General features: G+C 37.1%; 1 long non-coding RNA gene across 1 annotated transcript; it reads right to left on the bottom strand.

Moving 5' to 3' along the window:
- Positions 1-1,669: 1,669 nt before the first annotated feature.
- LOC139079174 (uncharacterized) lies at positions 1,670-7,606 on the bottom strand. The gene is made up of 2 exons (XR_011532543.1): positions 2,180-7,606; positions 1,670-1,897 (listed from the first exon to the last, which is right to left on the bottom strand). It is a non-coding gene; the product is annotated as an uncharacterized lncRNA (long non-coding RNA).
- Between the last annotated feature and the right edge of the window lie 9,322 nt (positions 7,607-16,928).

Raw genomic sequence — 16,928 nt, 5'->3', positions numbered from 1 at the left:
GGAAAAGAGGGTGGGCTATTCATTTCCCTCTGGTTTTTAATGCCATTAGAACTATAATACAACTTCCCATGAAAAGTATTTCATCTCATAGCCAAGGGAAATACCATTCAAAATGTTGAAAACCAAACATATGGCTCACAGACTTGAATAAAGTCTAAGAGACCATGATTTCAGAGGAGACAGAAATAGGTTGCAAAAGTTGAGTTTATATACATATATTTAGCAGCTATAACAAGGTCCTAAAAAATATTTACTACAGGTAAATATAATATTCACATACTAATGTGGACATTTATGCTATTTTGGCCCATCTTATATTCTATTTTAGACACATTAGTCAAAACCCAGAAGAGGGAATTCCTGTACGTAAAACAGACACTTGTTGGAATAGCAAGAGAAATATTTAGCTCACAGTCTGACTCATTCATCAAATCCAGGGGTCAGCAAACTTTTTTCTGTAAAGGGACAGATAATAAATATTTTAGGCTTGCAGGCCATAGAGTCTCTGTCCCAACTGCTCAACTCTGACACTGTAGCAGGAAAGCAGCCATAGATGGTATTTAAATGACTGTGCATGACTATGTTCCAATAAAACTTTATTTACAAAAACAAGTGGTGGGCCAGATGTGGTCCCTGGGCCACAGTTTGCTGCCCCTGCTGGAAACCATATATCATACTCTAACACAGTGACTGACTTACTCAACCAGTTAGAAACAAGCTACAATAAATCTGATCTCTGCACTAGTTAACAATTTGTGCACTGTTCACATATGAAGATATATAATTATGTATTATATATACATATATACATAATTGATATATTATAAACATACAACAATTTTAAATGTTTTATGTAATTGTGAAAAAGGGTAAAATTGTATTGTATTTATTTTTATGCCCATATTTCAGTTGCCAGTTTTATATTGTGTCCTTTTACAATGAAAAGTATACTTAAGCTGGTCTTTGAATTGTGAGCTTCAGAGAAGTCATATTACTTGGAATATGGTTTGATGGCTTTAAAACACTAATAGCTCATCTCTCTTCCAATATTTCTGCTTTGTTGCATGTACACTTTGATTTGTAAATCTGTGATCTAGTTCTGAACGTTTTTCACCATTATATAAAATAGTCAGTTGTCGCATTGAATTTGACTGGACATTTAAAATTTACATATGTCAAAGCCCAAGTGCTAAAAGATAAACTATCAACATATTTTATACCCAAGTATCTTGATTTAACTAAACCACATGATTCAGAAATAGGCTTAAGTGCATCTTCTTTGCAATCCAGATGATTGCCACTGGTACAAATTAAAATCCTGGGACGAAAATATATAAATATAGTTGCTAGCCTTTGGCTATTACTAGAAAATATCAGAAGAAGAAGCTGTTGATTGTCTTTTGGAATATAAAGGCTTACATTCAACAGAGGACAACGGTTAAAAATAAAGTCTGTCATCTCTTTTTACACCTATATTATTTATACGGGAGAGTTTTTTTTAAACTGTTGTAGTCAGAAACCTTATTTCTATGAATAAGTACTTGGCTTCACTCTAGAAAGTGAAACTGCTTCATCCTGATAGCATCTATGGGCTTGACAACTGTACTTTATTGAAGATAGATTAAAAGAGACCATTTTATGGGAAGAAAAAATCAATGGAACTTTAAAGTTTAGAATCAGTACATTATATTTATAAGTTTCGAAACACAGAATGTAATGTTGTGCGTATTGCTCAGAAGTCACTCAGGAGGCTTATAAAATGTCACTGCGTGTTTGGGCTGCAATATTCTCGCACTTTGAAAGCAGTTCAAGAATTTGAAGCTGAGCAAGATCTAGATATTTACTGATTTTTTTCTTTTTAGAACATCTTGGTCCAAGGCCAGAAACCTGATGTTTTCTGAAAAAAGGAATGAATGTCAATTAATTTTTTACAAACCAAACTTGAAGGGCATTTAATTAATAGCCAAGTCTGACTGAGTTCATAGATGTATAACCTTATAAATCAATAGAGAGCTCACTAAAGTTTGTTGAGTGAGAGAGAGATGCAAAGTACTTAGAACTGTACCTGACCTCATAAATTCTCAATATCCTTAGCTATTTTATTAACATCAACGTTTCTTGTAATGTACACTATATGACTGGATAGCAGAACCACCACGGGCTTAGAAGTCAGACTGACCTGGGTTCACGTTCTGACAGAACTAAATTATTTAACTCCCGCGATAGTTTCCCCGTGGGCAAAGCGGTGCTATTCCAGAGTCTATGGAAGAACAATTGCAAATCTTGTCTTAATTTACATTTCCCCTTTCTGCCGTTTCTCTCATTAGGAGGACTTGCAAGAAGTAGTCTGTCTACAAGCAAAGGTACAACTCTAGTCAGATTTTCGAGGAAGCTGATTAGGAGTTTTTCAGCCATTTTTCATTTTGGGGAAGAAAGATGTTTTGAGCTCTTGGTCTTCAAGCAGGTATGTAATGTCATCTAAAAAGAAAGAAAAGAAAGGACCGTCACTTTATATACCAAAATCAGACTTGCATGGCACTTGATAAAAAAGCCTGAGTTGACAGATGGACTGGCTCTCACAACAATAGACAAATTATATAAACTTTTAAAAAAGTTATTCTCAGTCTAAAAGGTATATAGGAATTAGTGAATATTTCTTTCTGCTTAGCAGGTAAAAATGGTTACATACTCAGAAGTACCTACGCCTAAAGTTACACTAAAAGATTAACAGTACAGCTTGAATGAAATGGTAGAATTAGATATGTGTGTGGATTTAAATTAATGTAGTAAACAACTACAAAACATGGTTAACTTTTTTAAAAACTTGCTTCTGTGAAATTCCTTCTATGAAAACTTGAACAGGTTTTTCCATAAGACGAAAACATAGAAGTGAAGTTGCTGGGTCAAATGATTCTCACGATTTCAATAGGGAGACATTGGGAAATTAACCTCAGAAAAGTGACACCAACTTACACACCAACCAAATGCAGGTGTGCCCTGAGTCCCAAGGCTTTAGCCAACTCACTTAATCTGCTTTTCAGATACATTCAACCCACAGTGAGAGCATATCACAGAACTGCTTTAGACGCCCTTCATATCTGAAAAACTAATAAAGGGACTATAGCATTCATTCTGTCCAATTAAGGTTGAACGGTTTTATTTTAAGTAGCAAACACCATTCTCACCATTTACTGTTTATTCCCAGACTTACTTTCTTCTCTTATTAAGTCTGGATCCATGGTCTATCTCTTCTCCAAACAGAGAAACTAGAACCCTGAGCTCCTTCAAACACTGTCCCTTTTTTCTTCATCTCCCTAAAAACTTCCTACTCCTAGGAAATTCCAGCCCTCTGCTCACAGTCCTCTTTTCTGCTGAAAAACAAACAACTTGGCTGTGGCACCATTCTGGCTTTGAACTTCAGCTGGCCTTGAGCACAGGATGCAATCTTTGTCCTTGTTGCCAGGTCCTTCTCCCACATCTCTTGGACAGGGGTCTTCAGACAGGTGCCCCTCAGGATCACTGCCAGTCACGTCTCAGCTGACCTTCTTCCTTCCTGACACTGCTGACCTCTCTTCCCTGGGCTTCCAGGGTGATGCTCTCTTGTTCTGCTTTCCCAGGTCCTTCCCACATTTATAGACCATTCTAAGGGATCTGACTCCTTGGGGTCGGGCTGTAGGCACCCATAAAAGGATATTTTTCAAGTTCTGTGGGAAAAACTTATAGCCTACTGGATACGAGAGAAGACTCTGAAGCCCAGTGGCCAAGTTTATGTCCACTTTGTACTGGGCAAGGCACCCTCTCTGTCCGAGTGTCCTCATCTGTGAAAAAGGAATCATAACTATATCTATGTTGATGTGTGGCCTAAATGATCTAATCATGAAAAGTGCTTAGAATTATCTGATATATAATAAGCACTTGAAAAATGGCATTTCTCTTTCCACCATGTAAGGGTCCAGCAAGAAAATGGCCATCTGGAAACCAGCAAGACGGTCCTCACCCAACACCAAATCTGTTGATACCTTGATCTTGGACTTCCCAGCCTCCACAACTGTGAGAAATAAGTATCGTTTTTTTAAGCAAATAAAAAAGGTCATTTATTATTATTATTAATCACAATTGAGATCCTTAGATGATGGGACAGTGAAATAAGCACAGATAAAGGAATTGGACTAGATTAAAATCCTGACGGAACAATTGATGAGGGGCATGAGACTGGGCATATTACGAAACGATCTTGGCCTGCTGGACTGCATGTTGAACGGAGCTAATCCTACCTATCTTGTATCACAGAGTTGTTGTATGAAATAAAATAAATGGAACTAAGCATCTAGCACAATGCCCAGCATACAACAACAGGAAGTAACTGTTTTTTATTGCCATCCTTTTTAGATCCTGTGATGATTGATACTAGATTGCAGATCAAACTTAACATATAGGGCTCTATTTTCAAATATAAATTGGAACTTAGCTCTACTAGTGTATAAAACTGCAGTAACAGTGGGGATTTTTCCATCAGCATCTATGAACTCCTGCACCTAAAAAAAATCATCATATAGACAAGAACTGAATAAAAAGGCACAAGGAAAGAAATAAAAAATATGCATACACATATGTGTGCATAATGAGCTAAAGAGAGACCACAGACAAGAACATTTAGAAAAAATATGAATATCAGTAGTCTAGTTTGACCCCTTTTGAAAAGTTAGAGCAATATACTTAACCGTGGAACCAGAGGTTCTAAAGAATTTTCACTTTACACAACACATCCCTTACGTGGTATCGATTCATGGCAGAATTTCCAGTCTGTTATTTTAGTACCATGCCAGTACATATTAGATAAATTAGTTTTACTGGTTATTCTTATACTTGTATTTGTAACATTTGATTAATACATTATTAACCCAGATTTGTACAAACCAGTGGGAAACATTTTAGTCATTATGATGCTGGTTGTACATACAAAGCAAAGTGGCTATCTTTCAAATTATCTGTTTTCCTAATTTCATACAATGCTATTATTCAACTCGTTTAATGGGAACTAAGCCAGTTTAAGGATGTTCTCTTCTACTGACAGTTTGCTAAGATTTTTAGTCATGAATGGGTACTGAATTTCATCAAATACTTTTTGTTTTTTTTACATCTACAATACCAGCTTCTGGACATGCTGGTTTCTCTTAAGTCAGCACTGTCCAATAGAACTTTCTGCCCTGATGGAAATGTACTATATCTGCACTGTCCAATATGGTAGCTACCAGACCTATGTGGCTATTACGCACTTGAAATGTAGCCTCAGTAAAACCGAGGATCTAAACTTTTAATTTTATATAATTTTAATTAATTTAAATTTAAATAGTCCCATGTGCCTTCTGGCTACTTTATTGACAGCTCAGATCTAGAATGGCAGCAGGAGACATTTCCACTTAGAAGGAATTCATGACAGTTTTCAATTAAAGTCTCCTGAAAGAAAATCGTGGATACAACTATCTTGATTATTCATTGCAGAATTTTAGAAGTGGGTACTGACAATATTTTTGGAATAATACAAGGCATACTATTTTTAGCTTCAATATAAAAATTTGCTTCTATTCTCAGACTTTGTATACAGGAAAATTCTGCTACTCATTCCTGGAAAAAACTGGTATTTAACTAAATCTGACTTTTCCAAATGCGAAAATAGGACTCACTAAGAGTCAACGTCGAGCTCTGATAGTATTAGGCTGTAAGCTCCACAAGGACAGGAAGTATTTTTTAATTGCTCATTGGTCTCTATTATCTGGCATAGTGGATGGCACATGGTAAGTTGTCATTAAATGCTTGTTGAATTAAGTTATAGATCAATGTATGCAATGTAACATGAAGCTTCCTAAATCACAGGAAGATTCAAAAATCTAGAATACAGGAATACAACAGTAAGACCACATTCATGTCACCAGTAAGACAGCAGACTGGGACCCAGGAACCATGATCCCTGGCAGGGAGCTGAGAGCACAGGACACAACGAAGCCAGCAGAGGACTCTTGTCGTGTGTAGCAATGCATGTTCAGAAGCAGCCCAGCTAGGTAATGAAGTTTATCTGCTCTCTGCTGATATACAAACAGGGCTATATCCACATGGAAGAATTCACTTAATTCCAGGCCTTAACAGTTTTAGGTTCAGAGTTAGAAAGGCCTTTACAAATGATTTAAACCAACATCCTCCCCACAAAAAGATGTTTCCTCAAAATACGCTTAAAAAGTTGTCGTCTAGTTTTTGCTTTGAATGTGTCCCCAGTGACTGGGAAATCATGTCACATGTTCCATCGTGGAACTACTCTCACTGCAAAATGGCTTCCTTACACTATTGAGCAGAATCTGCCTCCCTCTAAATCCCAGCCTTTGGTTCCATTGCTCCCCAAAGGAGCAAGCGAGCACTCTGACTCCCGTCCCTTCTCACTTTCAGCGTTCGAGGACAGCTGGCACGCCCCCAGCTCCTCTTCCCCAGGCGAAGCAACCCCAGGTCTTTACCCATTTACCATGTGACCAGTTTCCAGATTCTGGCCATTGTCTACCTTGTCCCATTCCAGCCTCACCTTTCCCAACTCCACATTAACAACAGGTCGCTAAAATCAATTATAGTTGCTCAATATTTCTTGAATAAGTTCTTAGTGCTCCATCCCCACTGCAAACATGTGTATGTCTACATTCTTTTAAAATTATACATTTAATTATTACACTATACTTCAAATGTTATCTGACCAGAGACAACTTCAATGTGATTCCAAGGGAGCTGGATAACGTTGGGGCGATCTTGAACAGCTCTGGGCACAATATCTTATAAGGAGCCTTGTTAAACAATAGTTTAGGCCAAACAAGATTATGGGCTTTGAAAAATTTCCTTTGAACTCAAACTTAGCTTCCAGGAGAGAGAAGCAGTCAGCAAAGAAAAGACTTATTCAATGCATAACCAAAAGAATTTGCAACTAACGCAACCCACTCAACTCCCTCACGCTAGGAAATTTTTGTCTTTATCACATGAAGTACAGGATCGCAAATAATTTAGGGCTGCTCTAGATTGGGTCTCAATTTCTGGGGATAGCTAGAACCATTTTGTTTTTACAAAGCTAATTACAAATATTCAGTTATATAGTTAGGCTCACATTTCCAGAGTGTCCCCTGAACAACGCTAGTTGTTTTCTTTTTTTTCTTGCTTTTTCCTCCCCAAATCCCTCCAGTATATAGTTGTATATTCTAGTTGTGGGTCCTTCTAGTTGTGGCATGTGGGACGCCCCCTCAATGTGGCCTGATGAGTGGTTCCATGTCCACGCCCAGGATCCAAACCAGCAGAACCCCGGGCCACGAAGTGGAGTGCAGGAACTTAACCACTCCGCCACGGGGGTGGCCCCAGAACAACGCTAGTTTTAAAGTAGGACTCAAAGTAGTTGTTGACAATCAGCCTACAAACCCCAGTGCTGCAGGGAAAAAGCCTTTCTAACTTTAAATTCAAGGGATTTATTTAAATGAATAAAACTTCTGTAATTTGTTGAACACTAATTTTTTTAAAAAAGGCCTTAGACTTTGAGGTAGGTGAAATCCTGGAATGTATTTCTCCCAGTGCTGAGATCTGACAGGGAAGGAAAGTGACCAGAAAGAACAGGACTGGAGCAGTCTTTGGCAGCCGAGTGGAGAAGAAAGAACATCCAAGTAGGATAATCTCATGGGTGCAAGTGCTATCATCTGCTAGTCGTATAACCTATGGCAAATGATCATTTCTGAAGCCACTACAGGAGAGGTGAAAACATCTACTCTGCCGCCCTAAGGACCATGACACTATCTATGTCAAAGTACCTTAAAGCACACTTGTAAAAAATTAACAAAAATAAGCCTGGGTTGAATGTATAGAGCAACGTGGGGAGAACTGCTATCTTGATAATATTGAATCTCCCAATCCACAAAAATGACCTATCTTTACATTGTTTAGTTCTACTTTATATCAAAAATATTTCGTATATTTCAGTGTAGAAATAAACATCTCTATACATCTCTCCTTTGATTTCCTAGCTCTTTGATGTTCTGATGTTATCTGAAACAGTATCATTTCATAAATTCCATTTTCTATTTGGTGTTGATATATAATTATTAATGACTTTTGAATACTGAACTTAGAAGCAACTTATTAAATTCACCTACTAATTCTAATAGTTGGTAAACTTATTTGGATTTCTTATGTACATAATTATATATTCAGCAAACAAATGACTACTTTCTTTCTTTCCTTTCAATTTTTATGCCTTTCATTTCTTTTTCTTGCCTTATTGCATGGCTAGAATCTCTAGTACAATGTTAAGTTGAAGTAGTGATTGTCGGTATCCTTGTGTCATTCCTAATCTCAGGGGCAAAATTTTCAATATTTTACCACAAAATGTGTCTGCTGTAGAGTATCTCTATCAGTTTAGGGAAGTTCTCTTCATAGTTTGCTAAGAGTTTTTATCATAAACGGCTGTTGAATTTCACCAAATCTTTTTTTTCAATTTGCATCTATTGAGATAACTATACTTTTCTCCCTTTAAAAAATTAATGTGGCAAATTAATTTTATTGATTTTTTAAGTGTTTTAAACCACTCTTCCACACGTGGAGAATTAACCTCACTTGGTAGTGATATACTTTTTTACATATTGCAAGTTTTTTTTTTTTTTAAAGATTGGCACCTGAGCTAACATCTGTGGCCAATCTTATTTTTTTTTCCCTTCTTCTCCTTGAAGCCCCTCAGTACACAGTTGTATATTGTAGTTGTGGTCCTCCTGATTATGCTATATGGGACGCTGCCTCAGCATGGCCTGATGAGTGGTGCCATGTCTGCGTCCAGGATCCGAACCAGCAAAACCCTGGGCTACTGAAGGGGAGTGGATGAACTCAACCACTTGGCCACAGGGCCAGCCCCACAAGTTTCTTTTCTACAAACAGTAGCTCTCCCTTATCCATGGTTTTGCTTTCCATGGTTTCTGTTACCGGAGGTGAACTGCAGACATTTATTCCTGACATCCTACCATCAACATCATTATGGCTCAATGATCCTCCTTCTGTGGTATTGTCAGAAGGTCAGTAGTAGCCTAACGCTTTGTCCCAATGCTTACATCATTCGCCTCACTTCATCACGTAGGCATTGTATCATCTCACATCATCACAAGAAGAAGGGTAAGTATAATACAATAAGATATTTTGAGAAAGAGACACCACATTCTCATGACTTTTATTACAATATGTTATAATTGTTCCATTTTTTTATTTATTATTGTTGTTAATCTCTTACTATGCCTAATTCATAAATTAAAGTTTCTCATAAGTAGGTATGAGGACAGAACATAGTACACATACAGTTCGGTACTATCCACTCTGCAGGCATTGTGGGTCTTAGAATGCATCCCTGTGGATGATGGGGGATTACCGTATTGTGATGTCCTTGTCAGGTTTTGGTATCAAGGTTAGGATGAACTTAGAGAGTTTGGAAGCATTCCCTTTTTCTATTTAATGCAAGAATTTATATAAAATTGTACTAATTTCTTCCTTAAATGCTTGAAAAAATTCACTGGTAAGGCTTTACACTTTATGGAAAGACTTCTAACTCATTCAATTTCCATTAAAAGAGGAAACTCTATGGATTTTCTATTTATTTTGTCAGTTTAATTTTTTGAGGAATTTGTCCTTATTCAAAATTTCAAATTGATGTTAAGTTATTCTTTACATCATCACACCTTTTCAATGGTTAGAGAGTCTAACTTCTTGTTACTTTTCTCTCTCTTTTTTTAAAGTTCACTTTATTATTTTTTTCTTTTTTGCAGGAAAAGATTTGCCCTGAGCTAACATCTGTTGTCAATCTTCCTTTTTGTATTTCCTCCCCAAAGCCCCAGTGCATGGTTGTATATCCTAGCTGTAAGTCCTTCTATGTGAGCTGCCACCACACCATGGCAACTGACAGATGGGTGGTGTGCTTCCTCGACCAGCAAATGAACCCAGGCTGCTTAAGTGGTGAGAGCACTGAATTTTAACCACTCAGCCATCAGGGCTAGTGCTTTTCTTTTTTTACTGATGTCTTACTACGAGTTTATCAATTTTCTTAAACTTTTTAAAGAACCGGTTTTAGCGTTATTCTTTTTAACTGTTTTCTATTTCATTGATTTCTACTCTTTATTATTTCCTTCTTTCTATGTACTTTATGTTTGATTTACTATTCTTCTTGCCTCTTGAGGTGAAATTTGATTTTTAATCTTTTGACTTTTATAGTAAATGTAGTGAAGGCTATACATTGCTCTCTCAGCATTGCTTTAGCTGCAGCCCACAATTTTTGATATGGCCCATCTTCAATATCATCCAGTTTAAAATATTTCCTAATGCTTGTTATTTCTTCTTTGATCCATGGATTATTCAAAAGTGTTCTGCTTAATTTCTAGGCATGTGAGGATTTTCTAGTTATCTTTTGTTACTGATTTCTAGCATAATTTTTCTGAGGTCACAGAGCATATTTTGAATTATTTCAATCTCCTGAACCGTTTTGGGGTTTTCTTTATGGCCTGGTTATTGTCAGTTTTGGTAAATTTTAAATATGGGCTTAAGTGAAATATGAATTCTGTCATTGTTAACAGTGTTCTTTGTATGTCAATTAGGTCGTTTGTTAACCGTGTTCTTCAGATCTATATTTTTACTATTTTTTCTGTTTGTTCAGAAGTATGTTAAAGCAACCCTTATGATTGTGGATTTGTCCATTTTTCCTTTTGTCTATTTTTGCCTTTTACATTTGAAACAATGCCATTTATCCTTGTGAAATCTTCCTGGTAGATTAACTTTATCATTACAGAATATCCCTCTTTCTGTCCAGTAATACTTTCTGACTTAGAATCTGTTTTATCTGCTATTACGAAGACTGATAGCTCCACCTTTTTTTCATTAGTAGTTGCACAGGTTATCTTTTTCCGCCCTTGTTTTTCTGTGCGCCTTTATGAAGATGTACACAGGATACAGATAGGTTTTGATTTCTTCCCTAGTCTGACATTAGTTTACCTCTTGGAGTATTTAGTCCACTGTCACTTAGGGTAATTACTGATTTAGGTGACTTTATTTCTACCATCCTACTTTTTATGTTCTATTTGACCTACTGTTTCAATTTTTTCTTCTGTCTTATCTTTTAAATTACTCAAATATTTCATTTTCCCCTCTTTTTAACGTATCATTCGTTTTAAAATCAAGACACATCTTGATTAGACTTAATACAAATTATTACCTTTACCTCTTCCTTGATAATGATAGAACTTTACAGAATTTCTATTTTTTGACCTTTTTCATTATTGCTGTCATGTATTTTAACTCTACATAAATTTTATACTCCTACTCATTTATATTCAGCTTTTCTGGAGGTCTTCATTCTTTCCTGCATTTCTGCATTTCCATCTGGGATCATCTTCCTTCTTCTGAAAGTCCTCTCTACAGATTCACGATTAATGCAGGCCTGCTGGTGAGTAATTCTCTTTTTTATTGGTCACAAACATCTATATTTCAGCCTCATTTCTGAAGGCTATTTTTACTCTATATAATTTTGAGTTGACTTTTTCCCCCCCAGCTCTTTACAGATGTCTTCCAGGTAATGAGGTTTAAATGCTTCCTTGCTGACATTAATCATAGCGGCGTAATGAAAATACTGAAATTCCTGAATGCAAGGATTTGCAGCACCCAGAAGCATCTCTTTTACTTCAAATTCAAGGTCAGAGACTCATGATCAGAGCTTGAAAAGACTTTACAGATCATCTAGCCCCATTTCCTCCCTAATAATCCTCAAAGATAGATAGCATTTGCCTTGAACAGTTTTTCCAGTTTGGGGGAATTCACCAAACAGTCTGAATCATAAATGGTTTCCTGAGTGCACTGATACAAAATCTGCATCCGTTCAGCTCCCAGTCATGGGACCTCATTCTGCCTAAAGAAGAAAGTGAGATGTTTAACTTTAATCCTTGCTTTCACTTAGGATATGTGAAGAAAGCTACTATATCCCAGCTTCCAGGTTCAGCATCCCTTTCTCCGCCCTGCCCAACTGGACCCTCCACCTTCACCAACTCCGCACTCACGATGACTCACTAATCCCCGTCAGTTATGTTCCTAAAAATAAACTGGAATTTAGGTCATCATCCCCACAGACAGTGGCTTTCTTTAGGGCCTACTTCTCACCCAGATTGCTGACTCTTTTCCTGATTATGAGCAGAAGCTAAGAGATCTCATTCAAATCTTATTCTGTGCTTAAAATCCTCACCAGCTCTCCATTACAGTTTTGTTTCCCAAACGATTCTGAGGCCGAGTGTGGCGGGGCAGGCTCGTTCTGTCATCTGCTCTGCTGTTCTCTCCTTATTAGCAAAATCTAACCTACAAACTCACTGTAACCCAGAAAAACTTCAGCAATTTTAGATGCACAGGTTTTAACTAAATGAATGAATTTTAATATGCACACACTAAAAATGACCTTCGGAGTTGGGATATGATAACCCTAAACTTCAGTATTGTGGCAACTGGAAAGAAAACATATAACCTGAAAGTATATGATTTATGACAGCCTCTGGCTTAAAAAATGAAGATGAAATAAGGCAGAATTTATAATAAAAACACCTGGATTCAAGTCCTACACCCTATCTTATTGGCCATATAACTTATAGGTAATCACTTAACCTCTTTGAAGTCTATTTGCTCATCGGAAAAAGGAAGTTAGAATACCCGCCTTGGTAGAGATTAAATGAGATGACAACCACAAAGCAGATTTTTTTTTAAAAAAGTGAAAGAAAGAAAAAGTAAAGATTAAGTTTTCAATGTAGCATTGCTCATAGTGACAAAAAAACTGGAAGCAGCCTAAATGCCTATCAACAGTGGGATGAATAATAAACTGTAGTATATTTACCCAATGGAATACTCTAGTTAAAAAAAAGAAAGGGTTGGCCCAATGGCATAATGGTTAAGTTCGCACGCTCCACTTTGGCGGCCCAGGTTCATGGGTTCAGATTCTGGGTGCAGCCATGCTGTGGTGGTGACCCACAAAAAAAAGAGGAAGACTGGCACAGATGTTAGCTTAGGCCTAATCTTCCTCACGCTAAAAAAAAAAAAAGGGAAAAAAATATGTTTGCAGCTACAAACATCTTCATGGATTAATCTCAAAAACATACTGAATGTAAGAAGCCAGCCACAAAAGAATCAAATGATTCCACTTGTAAAAGTTGCAAAAGACAGGTAAAATTAAATAATACACAGCAACTTTTTTAAGAAGCCAGGGCATGATTAACATAAAATTCAAGATAGTGGAGGGGTCCCCTGGTGGTTCCTTCACATTCTATTAAGGCGGTTGAGGGCAAATGGACGTTTATTTTATAATTCTTCTTTAAATGGAACATACACATTATGATCCAATTTGAAATAAAAAAATCATGTAAAACTTTCATTAAATCTGAAGTAAATGTGTATCTGCACCTGCAGATGCAGAATTCAGACTCAGTGCTTTCTCCAGTGTTGAATCACAACACACTCTTAATTGCCTGGCAACTGACCAAATGAACTCTCACAACTTTGAAGAAAATAGTCAGATACAGAAAAGCTTTGATTTTGTTGGAAGTAGATCTCAAAAAGCCAATTTCTGACATAAAATACAGATAATTAATTTAGCAGACAACACGATTATATGCCAGGCTCTGTGCCTAGAATTGTAAATAAGATCTTACCACACTTAGTTTATGTTCCGATTTTTAAATTTCCGGGCCACAGACACTTATTAATTAGCACTCTCCAGACAATGAAAAGCTCACTGGTCTATTCACATTGTTACACCATGTCTTCTTTCCAGCTCTTTCCCCACTATAAGGAAGATATATACCAGCATGTGATGAGTGGGCAGGACCATATCCAGAAACCTGAGAAAGGTTTTCATGGGATGTATGGCCATTATTTATTTGCTGTTCACTTAAAAGCCAACAATGAACCCGAATAAAATGGGTAACTCAGAAACATGGACAATTAGTCTCTTGTACTCTCTTTTCTGAAAAGTATGCTAATTTTATATGTGCAGAGTGACTAAATTGGTTGACTGGAAAAACATAAAAACAGCATACTATGGTATATGGTTTAGTTATTACAGGGAGTATTAATAATATTTAACAATTGTTTTGAAGTATTAGAGTTGAGACAAAAAAGGGACAGCAAAACCATAACTTAAAACTTCCTATAAATTTCATAAATATGTCCATCTATGTTTAAACACTTCTGATAAATATGCATAACCATTCATTTTTAAACTTTTCCTATTAAATTCAATCAACATTTAATAGTTGCTCATTATCAAAAGATCATAAATTTGCCCCTTCCCTCCCTTCCAGGTGGGGCTGAGGATCCAGCTAGATGACCAGGGCCTAGGATTCAAATGGTGTGGTCAGGACTGACATCACTGGGGCCAAAGCTTCGGCTCACCCGGTCCTTGATGTAGCTGAGGCTATGGTTTTGACTGGCATGTTAGGGATCAGTGTGGTCAGGACCAGGACAGCAATGGCTAAGGATTTATTTGGCATATTTGGGGCCAGGTGGGCCAACGCAACAGATGGCATTGTCAGGAGACTGGAACAGAAAGGGAGAGGGCGCAAATAATATATTCAGGACTACGGGAGCCAGGTTTCTCATACGAGAGAAAGGAGTTACAAATATGGAAAGGGAAAGACTAGATTAAACCCTGAAGTATTGAATTAGAATTGAAGATATCAATGTGATCTCAAGGTTTTCAGTATACACGTACACAGAGAAATACATATAGACGTATCTGGGTGTGTGTATACACACAAGTTATTTCTTTGATCTGTCCACCAATAGAGCTTAAAGCCAATGAATTTCCAGCAGCAGTGAGTACTTCCCAGTACTTCCCAATAGTATATGGTTTCCATATACTATTTTCCATTTAAAGGAACCAGGGCTCCTTGGAAAAATGGGTGGGGCAGGGGAAAGTATAAAATAAGCGTGGGACACTTTGATGTGCCAAAAAATAAGGAAGAGCTCAAAAGTCCAAAGGACATAGAAGCAACCTTAAAGAGACTCCCATAGACAAAATCTGAGAAAAGATCAGTATCAAAACAAATAACATTAATATATTATAACTTACTGAATAAAGTATGAATCCCTGAGTCCATACTGATATAAATCAAAAAACAGAGGAACGAATGGAGAAGGGACTGTTCTTCCCCACTGTAGAATATCAATCAAAGCTTAAGTAAGGATGGACTCGCCACTGGCAACCAGAATAGTAACAACTGATTCAGGCAAGAAGTGTTAATGCACTCAAACTAACTGGTAACAATTTGATAAGAAATAGGACATTTAAATAGTCTCAAAGAACCTCCTCACAAAGTTCTTTTTATCAACTTTACAATAGAGAAATCTGATAGATACTAACCTAACCAAGTGATCAAAAGTTAACATCACCAGGAATGGGCCAACTTGACATTATGTACCTCCTGGTATAAAATAGTGAGAAGACTATAATGTCAGTTCTGTGCTTTTTCTAACAAAATGTATACCCTGAATCTAGTCATGAGGATACATTAGATAAACCCAAACCGAGGGACATTCTACAAAGTACCTGGCCTACAATCTCCAAAAGTGTCAAAGTCAAGAAAGAACAGACTGAAAAACTATTCCGTATTGAAGGAGACAAGAGAGAGGAAAACTAAATGCACCACATCTCCCTGGACTGGGATGCTAGAGCAAAGAGGACCATTACTGGGGCAATCAGTGAAACCTGAATGTGGTCTGCGGATTAGACATCATATGTCAACGTTAATCTCCCGATTTTGAGGTCATATTATGGTTATGTAGGAGTGTTCTTGTTTTAAGGAAATATCACTGAAGTATTTAGGGGTAATGGGACACCATGTCTGCAGTTTACCTTCCAATGGTTCAAAGATTAGATTGGATGAGATAACACTGAATCTATAAACAAATATAAGGTAAGCAAACATCTTCACAATATCCAGGCTTCCAATCCATGTACATCACAGGGCACTCCATTTATTTAAGATCTCCTTAAATGCCTGTTGACATAATCTAGAATTTTCTCTCTGAAGATCTTATATATATTTTGTTAGGTTTAATCTTGGGTATTTCAAATTTTTTTGCTTTAAGAGATCTTTCTAAAAACTTTCATTTTCTGTTAGTTGCTGATATACAGGAATACAAGTGACTTCTGCATATTGATTGTGAATGTAACAACTCTGCTAAACTTTAGATGTTACCAAATTGTCTACACATCAAATCAAATCAACACATCAAAACAATTTCCTGCCTTTAGGAAAGAAAAATCCAGAGAATTACACTGACTATAACTTGTCATAAAAATATACAATGGTTGCCATCTAAAGAGATTTTTAGAGCTGTACAAATACTGTAGGTAACACAGTGTTAGCTGGGAACAGTGCAACCATTGTACCACCTTTAAATTAACCACCCAAGGAAGGGAGGTTTGATTCCATTTGCTTCTGAGATTTCTAGGCCACAAGTCCCTCACAGGGATCATAACAACTTCATCTCTGTATCAGAAAAAATACATTGCCTAAGGAACACTCGAAGTAATTTTAAACACTCGTAAATTCTAATTAAGTTCTCAGCACGTAAAACAAGCCTATCTAGGGAAGCTATGATCAACTTCACAAACGTGAACACTGTGCTTCACACAAAACTTTCTGGTGGTCGGGCAGCTCTAAAAGGACCCTCCACTCTTGCCCTTTCCCTTAGCTCATGTGCTTTTCACGTGTCACAGAACAACGTCCTGATGGATGATGGCCACCACATTATCGGGGACCAGGGCACAGTGCACACTGGGCTGCCCTAATAACAGCAACACCTTCTCAGGAAATACTTCATAATGCCCCAGGAAACTAGAAAGCATCTCCATG

The sequence above is a fragment of the Equus przewalskii genome, chromosome 24 (assembly GCF_037783145.1).
Source record: "Equus przewalskii isolate Varuska chromosome 24, EquPr2, whole genome shotgun sequence".
NCBI classification, from domain to species: domain Eukaryota; kingdom Metazoa; phylum Chordata; class Mammalia; order Perissodactyla; family Equidae; genus Equus; species Equus przewalskii.
Note: the sequence above shows the minus strand (reverse complement) of the source record. Positions and strands in the feature narration are given on the sequence as shown.